The sequence below is a fragment of the Pseudorasbora parva genome, chromosome 1 (genome assembly GCF_024679245.1).
Source record: "Pseudorasbora parva isolate DD20220531a chromosome 1, ASM2467924v1, whole genome shotgun sequence".
Classification (NCBI taxonomy): domain Eukaryota; kingdom Metazoa; phylum Chordata; class Actinopteri; order Cypriniformes; family Gobionidae; genus Pseudorasbora; species Pseudorasbora parva.
This window is the reverse complement of record NC_090172.1, coordinates 56,969,096-56,987,936: the sequence shown is the minus strand read 5'-3', so window position 1 is coordinate 56,987,936 and position 18,841 is coordinate 56,969,096. Positions and strand designations below refer to the sequence as shown.

The 18,841-nt window shown below is 38.7% G+C and overlaps 1 protein-coding gene and 1 long non-coding RNA gene across 2 annotated transcripts in view; one reads left to right on the top strand and one right to left on the bottom strand.

Annotated features, from left to right (window-relative positions):
* The window catches only part of LOC137078604 (uncharacterized), a 31,056-nt gene extending 13,500 nt beyond the window's left edge, over positions 1-17,556 (top strand). Inside the window, exons 2-3 of the long non-coding RNA XR_010905317.1 lie at positions 9,445-9,527; positions 16,086-17,556. This is a non-coding gene — a long non-coding RNA (uncharacterized lncRNA). The remainder of the gene's footprint in view (positions 1-9,444; positions 9,528-16,085) is intronic.
* The window catches only part of si:ch73-335l21.1 (insulin receptor substrate 1-B), an 84,164-nt gene that overhangs the window by 8,145 nt on the left and 57,178 nt on the right, over positions 1-18,841 (bottom strand). The window lies entirely within an intron of this gene.

Genomic DNA, 18,841 nt, shown 5'->3' with positions numbered 1-18,841 from the left:
GTCTGTGCGAATATTTCAGGCACTGCTAGATGGCATTTTAGTTAACATTACAATTATTTTACAGTGTGTGTGTTAGCATGTGTTTATGCTTTTTAAGAGACTAAGAAATAAAGGCTGATGAGAGGCCTTAAATAGCTCAGTGGCGTATAGTATGTAATGCCTCCTGTGTATGAAAGCATGTATGGACAGCTATGTGTGTCGCGAGAGAGTGTGTGACACTGATCTGTCCTCTGCTGATAGTATATGAGTGGCGTTCTGTCTTTTTAATCCTGGAGGTTGTCAATCACTGACCAGCTGCACATCAAATTTTAGAGTGACATTATGATATGTTTATTCAGGAGTGTGTATGTGCCATTCAGTCGGATCTTACAACATTGACATAAAACAACAGCTGTAAGGAGCTCAACACACACACACACACACACACACACTTTATAGAGAATGTCCTCAGGGAACGTATGTAGCATCATTCACTGAAAGAAAGAGCAGGATGAAGTGACAAAAAGGAAAGTGGAAAGTGATGTGGGTTTATTAATCAAAGTGCATGTGTGTAATAGGTAACAAGTACGTCTTGAGTCAGTGTTTTGTGTGTGTGTGTGTGTGTGTGTGTGTGTGTAATGGAAATGTAAAGTAAATGAAAAGAATCAGAAGCACTCCATCAGAGCAAAGATTTACATATCATGGGTGTTCATTTATTCACTATTTCTGAAATACCTTTGAATAAAAATTCAAATGTTCATAATAGTGTCGTGCTTGTAGCTCTTCTGAACTCATCTGACCATGTTTAAAGAGGACCTATTATGCATTTTCTTTTTACATGTCCAACTTTCTTTGTGTAATATTTCTGTTTGAGCATGAAAAAAATCTACAAAGTCACTCCAGCAGGATTTCTTCTCTATATCAGTGCCAGAGTTTCTGAACTCCCTGAACACCTCCACTGTAGTTTTGAGTTCTCTTCCATAGTGTGTATAATTTTTATAGACTGTATAAAAAGATGGACGACGTCTCTTCACTATATTCCATTGTATAAAAAGTGAAGCCGCTAATGCCAGAATATGGCGCTGATATCTTGCGCTGATTTTGGAGCTGAGTCTGTGAGTAGAGAGCAGGAAATAGAGCCACGATATCAAAAAGCCTGTCCACACTCCTGCAGTATCTGTACAGTTTACTGCAGAACAACTTGCTGTCGGTGTGAAATAAACAGTTATGTAAACGTAGAAATCCAAATTAAACCTCCAATCTCCTCCCGAAAAAAGTGTGTTGGTGCCTCAGTGACAACTTTGCTCAGAGAAGCCGTCAATCACAGCTGTCAGTCATGACGTCACACTCCTGTTTGTATAGCATCAAATAACTACACTGTAAAAAAATATTTAAAAAATAATTTACCTGGTTGCATTAAAACTTTTAGTTCATTGAAATAAATAAAAATTGTTAAAGGTCCCGTTCTTTGCGTGTTTTCGAAGCTTTGATTATGTTTACAGTGTGCAATATAACATGAGTTCATGTTTTGCGTGTAAAAAAAACACAATTTTCACACAATTTACTGATCTGTATACCGCCTCTTACCATAACGGGGAGATGCAAGCGCTGAACGCGCGCTCTTCTCCACGTGGGAGAGCAACAAGACCACGCCCCCTATTTTGCGTGTTCTTGTGGGCGGAGGGTTAGTCAACAAACGGTTCTAGTGACGTCATTACAGCAGGAAGTGCAGGGGTGTAGCCCAAATCGGCCGTTCGCTGTAGGCTTTGACAGGGAACTTCTGTTAAATAAAATATCTCGCTTGGCATTGAACTTTGAGCTTTATAATTTTACAGGTATTATTTATGCTCTAACAGCAACATTACACACTAACTAAAGCTTGAAAGATGGGATCGCGAAGAACAGGACCTTTAATACAATGAACATTTGTGAGAATCAACAACAACATTTATTCAAATATTATTAAAAGATTTTATTTTTTTAAAGAAGCATGTTGGGTAATTGTGTGTTTTATTTGTGATGACGCAGTGAAACATGCCAAATTGTGCTATCAAATTTATGTGGTTCAGATACAATAGTATTTTGAGTTTCTATTTATTAAACCAATTTCCTTCATTGTATCAACTCAAACGTTTCATTTCAATAAACACAACATTTTAAGGCAACCACCAGGTTACTTACATTTTTAAGTTAAACCAAAACATTTTTTTACAGTGTAACGAAAACCGAACTTTTCAAGGAACACTTGAACTTACATCAGCGTGATAAAAACGACCTAAAATGACAGAAGCCATCTTTGGGAAAAACGTTTTTTGAAGTGTAATTTGATGGTTTAGTTTGTCTCGCGTCCCATTAGAATACATGGAGAGGTTTATGAGTTATACTGGGACCAACCACCTGGGGGCGAGCGAGGCGCTTTAGCTTTACTTTTCAGGACATGCGCGGAACACTTGGTTAAAACTTGTGGTTATAGTAAGGGGCGTGGCATTTAAGAAACATGCTCGAAGCAGGTGACCAACCACAACACACTGATCCAGCCGACCAATCAGAGCACAGTGTGCTTTTCAGAAGGCGGGGCTTCAAGGAGACAGGAACTAAACACAGTGTTACTGACAGACTGGGAAGAGAGGAGCTGCAACAATGTAGAATATGTAAAAAATAAGGACTTTTTTTTAACATTCAAGCATGAAAACCGATTCTAGTAGAGACCAAAAACAAAATCAAGACTTTGTTAAAGGGCATAATATGGCCTCTTTAAGTCTACGCCACAGAATGCTGCAGATTTCCCCCCAAAATCAACACAGAAAACGTGAAAAAAAGTCTGCATTTTCCATCAGGGCCTGGTGAAAACCCAACAATGAGCACTAAACTAACAAACACACATTGCTGACTCATCTTTACCCTTCTCTCTCTATCTCTCTCTCTCTCTCTCTCTCTCTCTCTCTCTCTCTCTCTCTCTCTCTCTCTCGCTCTCTCTCGCTCCTCAGGATTAACCACTTTTTCGTCCTTGCAGAAACATGCAACATAGACCATAGACTGAATATCTCTCTTTCCAGGCATAATAAAGTATAATATACAGCAGCAATAATGTCACTATATAATTAAAATATCTTACATTATTCCACGCAGCCCTCTAAAATGAAATGACATGATCTATCACATACAGCACATTCGGCGTCTTGTGAAGTGAGTGATCTGAGATCTCAGTTCCCCTGGGCTTGACATTTAACCCTGGCTGATCCACAGAGACAGTCACTGCAGATTAGTGCACGTTTACAGTAATTATTACAATAATATTTGACCTTTTAAATTAAATAAAGGCAACCTTTGAGAGCATAAGAGACTTGCAAATTTCACACACACCAAACTTTTGACTGGTAGTCTACACATTGATACATTGAACTTGATAACTTTTTAAAAACTAGTAAACATAAGTAGCTTAAAATAAAAAACAATAGAAGTCTATGGTACTGTAAGTTTTTATTTAGACAGCCAAGTGTGTGTGTGTGTGTGTGTGTGTGTGTGTGTGTGTGTGTGTGTGTGTGTGTGTGTGTGTGTGTGTGTGTGTGTGTGTGTGTGTGTGTGTGTGTGTGTGTGTGTGTGTGTGTGTGTGTGTGTGTGTGCAGGGGCGTAGCACCAAATTTTGGGCCCTGGGTACAAACCATCTTGCTGGGCCCCCGTACCATGTATGTGTATGTATAGAAAACGGACTTCCCTGCCTTGGGCCCTAGTTACTCAGTACCCTTTATCCCCCCAGTCCCACGCCCCTGTGTGTGTGTGTGTGTGTGTGTGTGTGTGTGTGTGTGTGTGTGTGTGTGTGTGTGTGTGTGTGTGTGTGTGTGCGTGTGTGTGTGTGTGTGCGGGGTGCTCACAGTTAGGTAAAGTGTTGCTCTGGATATTAAGAGGACTCAAGAGTAAGCGGTACATCTATTGAGTAATGCTGACTGAGCCCTTTCAGAGCTTCAGTTTTGGACTGAATTTACCCATGTACCCCCCCCCCCCCCCCCCCCCACACACACACACACACACAAACACACACACACACACGTTTACTTATCCATCTAAAAAGGACAGAGTTCCATAGACTGTTGTTTTATGTATAATAAAAGAAATATACTTTTGAATGACTAAAAACTAACCCATAAATCTTTTTGCATTTTTAGGATAATAGAGTAAGTTTGTTTATCATTTCTCCAAACGTTGACCCTGAAAGGGAGGTTTTGTCAGATTTAGCTTAATTTAGCTCAATCTGTCCCTAAAGAAGCTAAGTAAACACACACACGCACATAGCTACTCTTGGAAACCAGGCCAAAATACAGATCCAAAATGCTGCCTGATCAAATGACTAATTATTAATAGGAGTTTACTTCTCTATTTTTTCCTTCCCTCCATCCTCCTCTCTCTCTCTTTCACTGTCATTCCCCCTTTCCCCTGGAAGTTTAAGGTTACACTCTGTAACTCTATTCTGCACAGCTTCAGTGAGAACTTATGGTGTAGTGCCTGCCTGGTGAACGAACACACACACACACACACACACACACACACACACATGTTGGTCTATGTGTATGAATTACTCTCCATAGGCGTAATGGTTTTTATACTGTACAAACCGTATTTTCTATCCCCCTACACTGCCCCAGCCCCTAAACCTACCCATCACAGGAAACATTCTGCATTTTTACTTTCTCAAAAAAACATCATTTAGTATGTTTTTAAGGCCATTTGAATTATGAGGACATTTGATATGTCCTCATAAACCACATTTATAGTGTAATACCAGTGTAATACCCATGTAGTTATACAAATTTGTGTCCTCATAAACCACATAAAAAGGCTCACACACACACACACACACACACACACACACACACACACACACACACACACTGTCTCTCAATTACACACACTTGTGATTTCATGTTTTATGGGGACTTTCCATTGGTGTCATGATTTTTATACTGTACAAACTGTATATTCTATCCCGTAACACTAACCCTACATAGATACCTTCTGCACTTTTACATATATATATATATCACTAAATATGATTTATAAGCAGTTGTCTGCATGCAGGGACCAAAAAAGATAAGGATTTTAGATATTGCCATCTTTGTGGGGACATTTTGTCCATAAGGGTTTACCAGGTCTCTCTCTCTCTCTCTCTCTCTCTCTCTCTCTCCTCTCTCTCTCTCTCTCTCTCTCTCTCTCTCTCTCTCTCTCTCTCTCTCTCTCACACACACACACACACACACACAACTCTCTCTCTCTCTCTCTCTCTCTCACACACACACACACACAACTCTCTCTCTCTCTCTCTCACACACACACACACACAACTCTCTCTCTCTCTCTCTCTCACACACACACACCACACACACACACACACACACACACACACACACACACACACACACACACCTCTCTCTCTCTCTCTCTCTCTCACGCACACACACACACACTCTCCCTCTCTCTCTCTCACACACACACACAACTCTCTCTCTCTCTCTCTCTCTCTCTCTCTCTCACACACACACACACACACACACACACACACACACAACTCTCTCTCTCTCTCTCTCTCTCTCTCTCTCACACACACACACACACACACACACACACACACACACACACAACTCTCTCTCTCTCTCTCTCTCTCTCTCTCTCTCTCTCTCTCTCACACACACACACACACACACACACACAACTCTCTCTCTCTCTCTCTCTCTCACACACACACACAACTCTCTCTCTCTCTCTCTCTCTCTCTCTCTCTCTCTCTCTCACACACACACACACACACACACACACACACACAACTCTCTCTCTCTCTCTCTCTCTCTTACACACACACACACACACACACACACACACACACACACACACACAATGTCCTCATTAGTTGGTTGTCGCTATATAAGAGGACATTTGGCTTTCACATGTATAGTTGCACACACACACACACACACATTGGGTTTTCATGTTTTATGGGGACTTTCCATAGACATTATTGTTTTTATACTGTACAAACTATTTATACCATCCTATAACACTAACCCTACCAATCACAGAAAACCTTCAGCATTTTTACATTTTCAAAAATTATCACTTAGTGTGATTTATAAGCCATTTTCCTCATGCGGGACCAAAAATGGACAAGGAAAGAGAAAAGACTGTGTCCTCCCTGGCTCATCTCTAAATGTAGGACGAACAACCGAGACTAACTCACTTCCTTCCGCCACTTGCGCTTTTCTTTTCACCTATCTATCACATTAACAGCCGTTGCACAATTAGACAAAGATCTTGTATTTCTGCCATGATTTCACTGGTATGGACTGGCCCTGCGTCCAGGGTGTTAAACCCAGCGAAACTCTACACAGGTCAAGCGGTTTAGAAAATGTATGGATGAATAGATGGATGTCTTTGATGTCCCTGTCGCCTCACAGCGCAAATAAGGAGTCCTGTCTGTGTGAGTTTCTATGTTCTCATTGTGTCTGCATGGGTTTCCTCCAGTTTTTCCAATTTCGAAAAATACGCAGATTTGGAGGTGCTAAATTGTCTGTATGTGTGAATGTGTGTATGTGTGTGTGTGTGTACCATGGGGAGGGTTGGGAAAGACCTGGCAACCTACCCTGTAAAAATCATGGTCAGTCTCGCGTATGGCATGAGATGGCCGTAGAATCAAACCAAGAGTCATTGAGAAAGGGGCTATAAGAAATAATGCAGAATTAATTGAAAGTATTATATTGAAGTCACACTTAATTTCATTAATTAACGAATTACCTAAACAAGTGCTATGTACAAATACTAAATTCATGCAAATTTGCAGTCGCTTTAACAAAATTGTGAATAATTATTACAATTTAAAACTTAAAACATTCTATTTTAATATAATTTTAAAATAAAGCTGAATTTTCAGCATCATTACTCCAGTCTTCAGTGTCACATGATCCTTCAGAAATCCTTCAGATATGATATATATATATATATATATATATATATATATATATATATATATATATATATACATAAATATATATATACATAAATACATATATTAATTACCGTTATGTGTCCGACCTTGTAGAGAGTGATATAAAACGCATTACCATTCTAATAACATCAACGATATGGCTGAAATGACCAATATTTCCACTTGACCTTGTGCAGTTTACTACAGTAAAGTTGAGCAAGTGGATCAGTTATTGTGACCTGCTGTGATTGAGTGGAGGCGGGGCTCATTAGCATATTCATGAGTCCGCATATACTAAATGAAGCAAGGATTTAAAGTCACATTCAAACAATTTTAAGGCACTAAAACAACATTTTCTCATGAAAATAACATTTAAATATGACATTTTGACTATCAAAGATGAGTATTTAGGGATACAATTATTGACTGCAGGGGGACTTTAAGTGTTGAAATACTATTGGGGCAGCTGTATGCGGAAAGCTGAGCTAAAAAGAGCGAGAGAGACTGAGAAGTAATACAAGAACCTTTTTTGTCTTGTCAGGGTGGCTCATAAAGCATGTCATAGGAGCCCTGCAGTATTTAACCTGCCAACACACACGCACACACACACACACACACACACACACACACACACACACACACACACACAAACACAAACACACACAGACAGACATGCACACTTGATGAATGACAAAGACATCTTTCACAGAAACAAAAAGAGAGACGCTGTCACATCGATCAGATTAAAAACACGCTGGACAGAATCAGCCAAGTTATGGCATGTATAATATAATATGTATAAGCTGAGGGTTTGCTTACACACACACACACACACACACACACACACACACACACACACACACACACACACACACACACACACACACACACACACACACCTTCTGGGTCACTGGGTTTAATCTCCACTTTTTTTCATTTTGCAAGCAATAATGAGATGTTGCAAGGCCATGCGTCCCTCTCACAGGTTTAAACCTGCGTGCGCTTCAGTGTGTGTGTGCCTGTGTTTATTTGTGAGTCTGAAAAAAATCCAGCCTTCCTGTTCCCTTTTAAATAAAAAAACAAAACTTGCACAGAAAAACACAAACAAGCCACGGAGAGTGATTGTAGAGGGAATTATAAAGATGGAGAGCCCGCAGAAAGAAAGAAGGGATGAGCGATGCTGACGCAGATGTTGAGGTAAGCAGCTAGCTGATGTTTTTGAACATCTGTACGTCACTCCTCAAGCCTTTCCGCCACTGCATATTCAAACCAGAGAAAGGGGAAAGAGAGCAAAGTGAGGAACAGACAGAAATGGAGATAAAACGCTGAATGAGGGGGAACGAAGACAGCTGGAAGATTAAAAGAGCTGCAGAGAAATGAAGTGAGGGTTGAAAGAGAATGTAGAACACAGAAAAAGATGTGAAGAACCGAAACTGAGGGACAGTTCAGCTCAAAATAAAAAATCTGTTATATTCCAACCCTCATGTCATTCTAAACAAGCACTGTTTGCTGTTATTGTGTGTGTGTGTGTGTGTGTGTGTGTGTGTGTGTGTGTGTGTGTGTGTGTGTGATGGGTAGGTTTAGGGGCAGGGGCAGTGTGTGTGTGTGTGTGATGGGTAGGTTTAGGGGCAGGGGCAGTGTGTGTGTGTGTGTGATGGGTAGGTTTAGGGGCAGGGGCAGTGTGTGTGTGTGTGTGTGTGATGGGTAGGTTTAGGGGCAGGGGCAGTGTGTGTGTGTGTGTGTGTGTGATGGGTAGGTTTAGGGGCAGGGGCAGTGTGTGTGTGTGTGTGATGGGTAGGTTTAGGGGCAGGGGCAGTGTGTGTGTGATGGGTAGGTTTAGGGGCAGGGGCAGTGTGTGTGTGTGTGATGGGTAGGTTTAGGGGCAGGGGCAGTGTGTGTGTGTGTGTGATGGGTAGGTTTAGGAGCAGAGACAGTGTAAGGGGATAGGATGTACAGTTTGTACAGTATGAAATCCATTACGCCCATGGAAAGTCCCCATTAAACATGGAAACACGACGTGTGTGTGTGTGTGTGTGTGTGTGTGTGTGTGTGTGTGTGTGTGTGTGTGTGTGTGTGTGTGTGTGTGTGAGGATAAGAAACACTTTCTTGTCTGTCCCATGTTCATACTTTTTCCACCATTTGCAGCACTTAATTTTTCATTCTTTACTCTAAATGGCTATGTATGTTATTGTGTGTGTGTGTGTGTGTGTGGTCACTGTTTGGCTAAAGCCTTGTATGTCCAAAACTAGATGTCAAAAGCTTTTCATTGGTTAAATATTTGCAAAAACCAGAGAGATGTAAAGGGTGACCAATAGTGATAGTTTATGAGAAAAATATAGAGATATGATGAGATGTTTCAGCAACTATAGCTCCATGGTTGTCAGTGTTATGCAAATTCGCCAAAATAAGTCTGTTCCTCACACAAAGTTGTCCTATAATTTCCGAATCCTTTGATAAAACACTAATACTTCTATCTTTCTTTTCCTTTATTGTAGCACGACAGACCCCTGGTCTCTGTGGACTGTCACCGTGAGGCGAGAGATGTGTACACCACAGAAAAATCTGTTCTGGCTTGAGGGTGAGTAAATGATGACAGAATTCATTTTTGGGTCAACTATCCGTTTAAGTCTTTGACAGGTCAAACAGCCCGAGTTGTGAGAAAACAGCAGCTTCTGTGTGAGAGACTCTGGGGGGGGGGGGGGGGGGGGGGGGAGACAGGTTGATTTAGTTAATTGAATGTATGAGAGTGTTACATAATTCAGCCCGAGGCCCAGTCTGTTCTTTTATCAGCTCCCAACAAGCTTAAACCAGTCTTCGAGGGCACACACTCACACAACATAAACTCTCTCACAAATACACAATGAACAATGTGCATATTGATCTAATGAGCATGCACACGCTACAATTCAACTACAATTCTTTATCGATTCACTTGCAGTTAGTGAAGGCGAGATAGGCGGAATCGCGCTGAATGAAAAAACAAAAGCGTGCTCTCTCTCTCTCTCTCTCGTGCGCTCTGTCGCACGCGCGATCAATTCTCCTTGCTTCTGAATAGTCAAATACACGCGCACACTGATGTCAAAATATCCATCACATGGGGTATCTCGCCTGAACACAGTCGGTTATGGCTCAGTGTACGTAAACAGGAGGGTAATAACTGGATATGTGTCAGAATATCACGTCCATGCATTCAGCAGCCCAATTAAACACCTGTCTGTCATTAATGTTAATCAAACAACTACAGATGTTAAATACATGTATACATATTAAATAAATATGTATTAGTATCTAAATTTTAATTTAATTTTATTTGTTTTTGTAATTTGCTTATTAGTTTTTTTTTATAGCCTAACTAAAATAACTCATATCATTTTAGATTTCTCATATTGCCCACCCCTTGCCCACCTGCACATCCCAGCTGATATACAATGTAGTCTTGATTTGGGGGGTCACTCTCCATTTGAAAGGTTGAAAGGGTTTTAAATTTTATAAATCAAGTATATCTCATTTAAGCGCGCCAAAGTTAACTTTAGACATATAAAATGTAATTTCCCATCAGCAAAGTTGTGGCTAGTGAAAATGTTGAGTGGCTAGTAACTTTGAAAAACCACTAGCCCCAGTGGCTGTTGAGCAAAAAAAAGTTCATGTCAAGCCCTGTATAGGTGACTTTGTTTCTTTAGTCAAACAAATGAAGGTTTTTACTCCAACTGTTGCAGTCTGCCAGTCGTATAATGCATGTCAATGGTAGCAAAATCTATGAAAGTTAAATCAAAAAACATGCACAAAGAAATCCGTATTAAACTCTGTGGCTCCTGACGACACATTGATGTCTTAAGGCACAAAACGATTAATTGGTGCGAGAAACCGAAGAGTATTTATATAATTTTTACCTCAAATACACCACCATGTCCAACAGCCTTCAGGGTTTAATATGGATTTGTCTGTGCATGTTTTTATTTATTTATTATTTTTTAACTCTCATAGATTTTGTTACAATTCACATGATTATACGACTGACAGACTGCAACGGTTTGAGTTAAAAATATTCATTTGTGTTCTGCTGAAGAAACAGATACACCTACATTTTGGATGCACTGGGGGAAAGCAGATAAACATCACATTTTCATTTTTGAGTGACGATTCTTTAAATCCCAAGAATCATTTTTGTGTGTGTGTGTCTGTGCTGTTTTCAGTTGATGAATGAACAGAACTTTGTAGTGCCTCCCATACAATAAATCGCAAGCTCTTTTTAAAAAAATTTCAAGGTGCGCTATGTAGTATTTTTGCAGTAAAATATCCAAAAACCACTAGGCCACTGGCAGGGAGTCCCCTGTCAATTGCGTCGTATCTGCGTTACTCTCAGTTTACGGTTTTATTCTGCAGAAACGCTTTACTCTGAGCAGTGTGAATTAGAGTCACAGCAGCCGCTGAGTGTACACACAGAGTAACGTCATAACATCATTTAAACACTCTTAAATGAATCTAATATAATATGAGGGCCCGTCATAGTAAAAGTCCCGCTGCTCGCGATGCGTGTGTTTGTGTAACAATTGCTCCAGTGGCCTTGCTCAGCTCCTCAACACTCGGCTTCACACTACAGTAACGATAATAATCACATTCATGAGCATGATTTCTGCCCGAGTCCTATCCCGATTCTTTTCCACCGACTGTGAGGTGAAGATCACATGTCCCAAGATGCTGCGCTCAAACTTGCCATCATCAAACTACGCCTTGTTTTAAATAGGGGCCCTCTAGCAGACAGAAAGTTGCATAGTGCACTTTTAACTTATCAAATAAAACAAATTGTATTACAGTTTGGCGCTCTTTAATGTGGCCTGGCAGATTGCTGTTGCGCCTCAGTTCAAGTCGAACGCCAGTGTGGATTTCACTTGAGCTGATCATCTCTTCGCTTTACTACAAGCACGTGCCTACAGCACGAAATAAACATGAATGAACATCAGAAGGTATGTTGAAAGATAGAGTACAACTTACCGAAAATCCCTATCATGTCTCATGTAATCGCTCAATCTGTGTTTCAACCACGGAAAGACGTTAATAACACAGCTTGTGAACAATATGTCACATAATTTTATATTTACCTCAGAAAATCCTGATAAACTCGTTAGCCAGCTAGAAAAATAACTTTAAGAGTGGAGTGTTTGGCTAAATATATGCATCATATTACATATTTATAATTGTTTTCTTCTTACATTAAATAATCTTCAATATTTAAAGTATGTTTGAATAAATCTGTCAAGTTATGACTGCCATTATTAAAAGGTGCTGAATGTGGTATAACAGCTAGTGGTTGAAATTGGTACTGCAGTCCGAATTAAAAAAAATAGTTTGCCCCGCAACTGGCAACCCGTGGTGGCGAAACACTACTGGGTAAACTGACACAGACCAAAACAAAAACAGACATTCCTAAATATCTGAAAACATATTATGGTATTTTGTTTGCTTTAGTACAGTCAAAAACTTACATGTTTATATTTTAAGAAATGAGCAGAAACATAATTTTGTCATTAAAAAGTTTTTATTATAATGTTATTATTATTATTATTATTATTATTATAAAATATAAATTATATGTAATTTGGCTTCAATTATCAACTGGGGTTTCCTGCATCGTTTATTAATCAATCAATCACTATAAAAATGAACTGAATCGAAATCAAATTGTGAAATCTGTGTCAATACTATAGTACGTCAGTACTTTTTGCATCTCTCTCTCTCTCTCTCTCTCTCTCTCTCTCTCTCTCTCTCTCTCTCTCTCGACTACAAGTTGCTTTATTGGTATGACATTTGGAATATAATATTGCCAAAGCATTTTAAAAATATTGTAATACAGAATAGAATTACACCACCAAAGTCATTCTAGAAAAAAAGAAAGAAAAACACATCAGATTATATCGCTATCCTAATATTAATTCTAAACAATTACAATTATATACAAAAAAGAATATGTAAACTACAGCAAACAAATACAATTGAGTAACCATTTCTTATGGGGTGTATGGAATATTTTGCAGCTAGTTTGGCTGCCATGTCCTCCTCTCTGAGCATAGTGGACTCTCTCTCTCACACACACACACACACACACACACACACACACACACACACACACACACACACACACACACACACACACACACACACACACACACACACACTCTCACACTCTCACACACACACACACACACACACACACACACACACACTGCCCCTGCCCCTAAACCTACCCATCACAGGAAACATTCTGCATTTTTACTTTCTCAAAAAAACTCCTCCTGTGTGATTTATAAGATGTTTTTCTCATGGGGACCTAAAAATGTCCCCACAAGGACAAGGATTTCGGATATTGCCATCTTTGTGGGGACATTTTGTCCCCATAACGTAGGGATTACCAGGCCACACACACACACACACACACACACACACACACACACACACACACACACACACACACACACACACAAACACACACACACACACACACACACTGAACTCCAAGCTGTGGGAAAAATGATTAATTAGCAAACTTTAATCAGTTTTGTTTCCCATAGGGCGCAGTAACTTCAAGCTCTTTACACACAAGCCTAGTTAGCCGTGGAATTGGACACCAAGAAAAAGTCTATAGTGTGTGCGTGTGTGTTTTAGTATGTGTGCTCATGTGTTTGGTGTTTACATTTGTGTGTTTGTGCTGAGAAGGCCAGATCCCATCTCTAGAGGGTAAGCACACGTTTGAGGAGGGCAGTCATAGACAAAGAAACAATTGAGCAACTGAACTAAATTAGAAACATTAAGCAACATCAAGCATTGCAAAAGAACAGAAAAACTGCTAAAGCAGAAGAGAGCCGCTCATGTGTCATGATGCACATGGGATACTGATTTTCATTACAAAAACTTGCCCAAGATAGTTGACAAGTGCTCAAAACCCCTATATGAACAGACCAGTGGAGATGGGAGACTCGCTAAGCATCCTAGACTTGTGTATGCTGTTTTTTGTTTCATAAAGGCAAACACTTTCTCACAGTGAGGTCCGACAGGGACTGGCTTGTAGTTCTTTGTATTCATGTTATAACCGCACATATTCATTTCTTATTGTCAGTCAAATCATGACTCTTTGGAGACAACGTAAAAATCATAAAATCTTGTCAGCACTAATTTTATGCATTAGGTGGCAAGTTTCTGAAAAGCCAGCATGCCCTTCTCAGATGAGAAAAACAACTGATGCTTGACAAATATAACTGCAGAAATGTTAAAAGATTTGCTGTTTTTTTTCATTGGCATCTCAAGCTAGAGTTAAGGTGTCAAAAGCAAGTAGTATAACAACCTCCCAGGATACATTTGAGTTTAAAGAAGTATCACTGTAAACACAAATAAGTTGACAAAACTTAACAAATTCGTAACAAATTTCATAAGTTAATAAATTCAAAGTTTAAGTTTGCAGAACTGGCAGGTTTTTATTTTAAACTCATACCTTTTAATTGCTCTTTAATTGAAGATTCATACATTTTAACTTAAAATCACATGTAATCTCAACTTTAGTATTGTAAACTTTAACTAGCTAATTCAGTAAATGCTAAATTGATTGGTAATACAATGATTTGATAGCATAACACTAGCTGAATAGGTCAATATAGTACCTTTAACATTTACATTTACATTAACATAACCTTTAACCCAACCCCCCAAAAAACCTAACATATCAGAAACCCTTCTAACTTTAGCAAAACAACTTAACATTAATCTTGCACTAAAACATTATATAACACTTAATTTTAGCATTTACTCTCCCCTTTTCAAGTGTCATGGCAAAGCATGCTGGGAAATAGAAACCCCAGCTCAGTTTCTTTTAAATTTAGGTTTGTCACAATAAAAAGAAACGAGTCCTTAAACTCAAAATAAAGAAACAATTCAGATTACTTAAAATATGTCAGTTTTGTTAACTCAAAAGAAAAAAGAAAGTTTTAAATACTCATAAAAGTTAAGTTGATTGAGCTAATTTGTTTAATTTAAGTTTACCAACTCAAACCAATTTATTATTTTGAGCATATTTTTAAAGTAATCTAATTGTGAAGGTGCGTATAATCGAATTAGTTTTCTTTTATAGACCTATAAACCCACACCTAGACACACAAGCACAGGTTATCTAAGTCTGGAGGAATAAACGATGCTCTAAGCCATTTAACAAGATTAAGAAAATATACAGAGAAGAGAGAGACAGCACATCTCAGAGAGGGTATAAGTGAGCCGATTGTCCAGATCGCTGTTGAAATCCCATTGACTGCTGAATCAGTTTGTTGCTGCGAAGACTATTTCAACTGAAGAACATAATCTTTAAAGCAAAAAAGGCCCACTACCTTCCAAAAGTTTGGGGTCAAACTTCTTTTTTCCTCTTAAAGAAATTAACTTTTGTGACACTGAAGACTGGAGTAATGATGCTGAAAATTCAGCTTTGATCACAGAAATAAATTCCTTTTTAAAATATATTCAAATAATTTCACAATATTACAGTTTTTACTGTATTTTTAATCAAATAAATGCAGCCTTGGTGAGCAGAAGAGACTTAAAAAATGATTAAGTACAAACAAACTAATAGGTTATAATGGTCAGCTCTACTTTATACTAGCTAAATAGTTTTTAGTGATTTAAATGTTCTCATAGCTGTTGAGATTGCTACAATATCATTCATAAATGCAATATGCAAGGCGGTGTATTAATAGTTAAATGAATAGTTAAACCTTTCAATTCTTTTCTATTTCTATTGCACTTTGTTTCTGAAAGGCGAGGCAAGGCACGTTTATTTGTATAGTACATTTCATACCCAATGGCAATTCAAAATGCTTTACAGAAATTAATTAAAATAGTTATAACATATGCATGAGAAATAAGAAAACCATGTTTAAGAATTAAACATTAAAAACAAGGATAATTAAAACAGTTGTAAAGAAGAAACACATCTGATTGTAGTCAGGTGAACCCCTGAGTGAGTAGTCAACTTCACTTGTTATCCTGCATGCAACACACCCAAACTAGTCAATTTTGAAAATATGTGTTCCTAATGCAAAAACACTTATGTCTACAAATGCAGCATGTAAGAGATCTAATCTCCTGTATTTTCTTCACTCAGGGTCTGTGAAACTTGCCAAGCTTACTGAACAACCCCATGACCTAAAGAGAGTCATAACTAAGAATATAAGAAGAACGGCACTGATCACACACTCTAAAATGCCCTGGAAAGGATAATGGGAGTGTGTCTTTTCATTGCCTTAAACCTGTGAAACTAGAATTCAAGAAGACTTTGTGTACACCAGCTTCAGCAGAAACAAGCACACTTATACTTGCTTTTTCTACACTACATACCCATAGGTCATAGAGAAACGCAGTCATTGACCCTCCAATGCACTCCTGTACCCATAACACCAAACCAAAAAAGAAATGGAGAGAAAAAACACCCTCATAGAGCCATGTACCCTTATTCCTCCTTTCCTTTTCTTATCTGGTCATCGTTCTGTCTTTGCGGTCTCAGCTGACACCCTCACTCTCAACGGAATGAGCCCTGTCAGGTCTAAGATAAAGAGATTATTCTCTCTCTCTCTCTCTCACACACACACACACACACACACACACACACACACACACACACACACACACACACACACACACACACACACACACACATATAATGGAAATGTACTGTGGATCTCTGAGATTATGATGATCGGTTGATTTGAAAATGTCAGCTGATTTAAAAACAACGCTCAAGACAGATGCTTTCACTAGATGTTGCGATAACATCTGTCGATCTTGTACAGTTACATGTGATTTTATGTCGCACTAGTTTTATGAACATTATTAGTATATTGTGAATCCATTGTGAACACAGTTGCGAATTCTGCTCATTTCAAAAGAAATGTTTCAGTAGATATGGACTGAAATCTCCAAAAAAAAAATCACTGTATGCCACAGTTTCAATATGCAGTATGTTTGTAGCAGTCCTGAATTAATAGATGTTACTCCAACTCTAATTTAAATATAAATTACTTGGACTTAAGTGATCAAAGTTGATTTACTCGTGCCTCGATTGGTCTTGTGTGTTACTAGATGTATTTAAATTCTTGGCACTTAATTTTTTATTTTTTTATTTTATGAGAAAATGTTTCAATAAAACAATGAAAGATTAAATGGCAGAAATTATGGTTATTATTTATTGGTAGGTTAAGTAAAAGATTAATCGACAGAAAATAATCAGATTAACAGCAAAAACAGTCTACAGATTAATTGACCTTTAGTAAAATATCAATAGATTAATCGATAAACAAACTGAAAAACAAACAAACACACAAAAAAAATCACAGATTTATCGACTGCAAAATAAAGGATAAAAAAACAAAAAGGGAAAAAGAATTGACAGATAAACCACCTAATCTGAAAAACAAGCCATGGGTTAATTGGCTAACTGGGTATTTTTTTTTGATGGATTAATCGGATAATCACAAAAATAAGCGATAGACTAATCATCTAGTCGCAAATTAATCAATGAACCAATCGCCCAAATGTAAAAACAATCAACAGGTTAACCGACTAATCGGAGAAAACAAGCCATAGATTAACCGGAAAATCATTGACAGATTAACCGACAAATTGGTGAAAGCATTCCATGGATTAACTGGGAAATAATCGACAGATTAATCGACTAATCGGAGAAAACATTGAATAGATCAACCGAAAAATAATCGACAAATTAACCAACTAATCAGGGAAAACTCCATAGATTAACCAGGAAATAATCGACGGATTAACTGACTAATCGAGGAAAACACCCCACAGAATAACCGGGAAATAATCGACAGATTAACCGACTAATCAGGGAAAACACCCCACAGATTAACTGGGAAATAATCGACAGATGAACCAACTAATCGAGGAAAACACCCCACAGATTAACCGGGAAATAATCAACGGATTGACCGACTAATCGGGGAAAACACCCCACAGAATAACCGGGAAATAATCGACAGATTAACCGACTAATCAGGGAAAACACCCCACAGATTAACTGGGAAATAATCGACAGATTAACCAACTAATCGAGGAAAACACCCCACAGATTAACCGGGAAATAAACGACAGATTAACCAACCCAGTTGGGGAAAACACCCCACAGAATAACCGGGAAATAATCGACAGATTAACCGACTAATCGGGGAAAACACCCCACAGATTAACCGGGAAATTATCGACAGGTTAACCGACTAATTGGGGAAAACACCCCACAGATTAACCGGGAAATAATCAACGGATTAACCGACTAATCGGGGAAAACACCCCACAGAATAACCGGGAAATAATCGACAGATTAACCGACTAATCAGGGAAAACACCCCACAGATTAACTGGGAAATAATCGACAGATTAACCAACTAATCGAGGAAAACACCCCACAGATTAACCGGGAAATAATCAACGGATTAACCGACTAATCGGGGAAAACACCCCACAGAATAACCGGGAAATAATCGACAGATTAACCGACTAATCAGGGAAAACACCCCACAGATTAACCGGGAAATAAACGACAGATTAACCAACCCAATTGGGGAAAACACCCCACAGATTAACTGGAAAATAATCGACAGATTAACCAACTAATCGAGGAAAACACCCCACAGATTAACTGGAAAATAATCGACAGATTAACCAACTAATCAGGGAAAACACCCCACAGATTAACTGGAAAATAATCGACAGATTAACCAACTAATCGAGGAAAACACCCCACAGATTAACCGGGAAATAAACGACAGATTAACCAACCCAATTGGGGAAAACACCCCACAGAATAACCGGGAAATAATCGACAGATTAACCGACTAATCGGGGAAA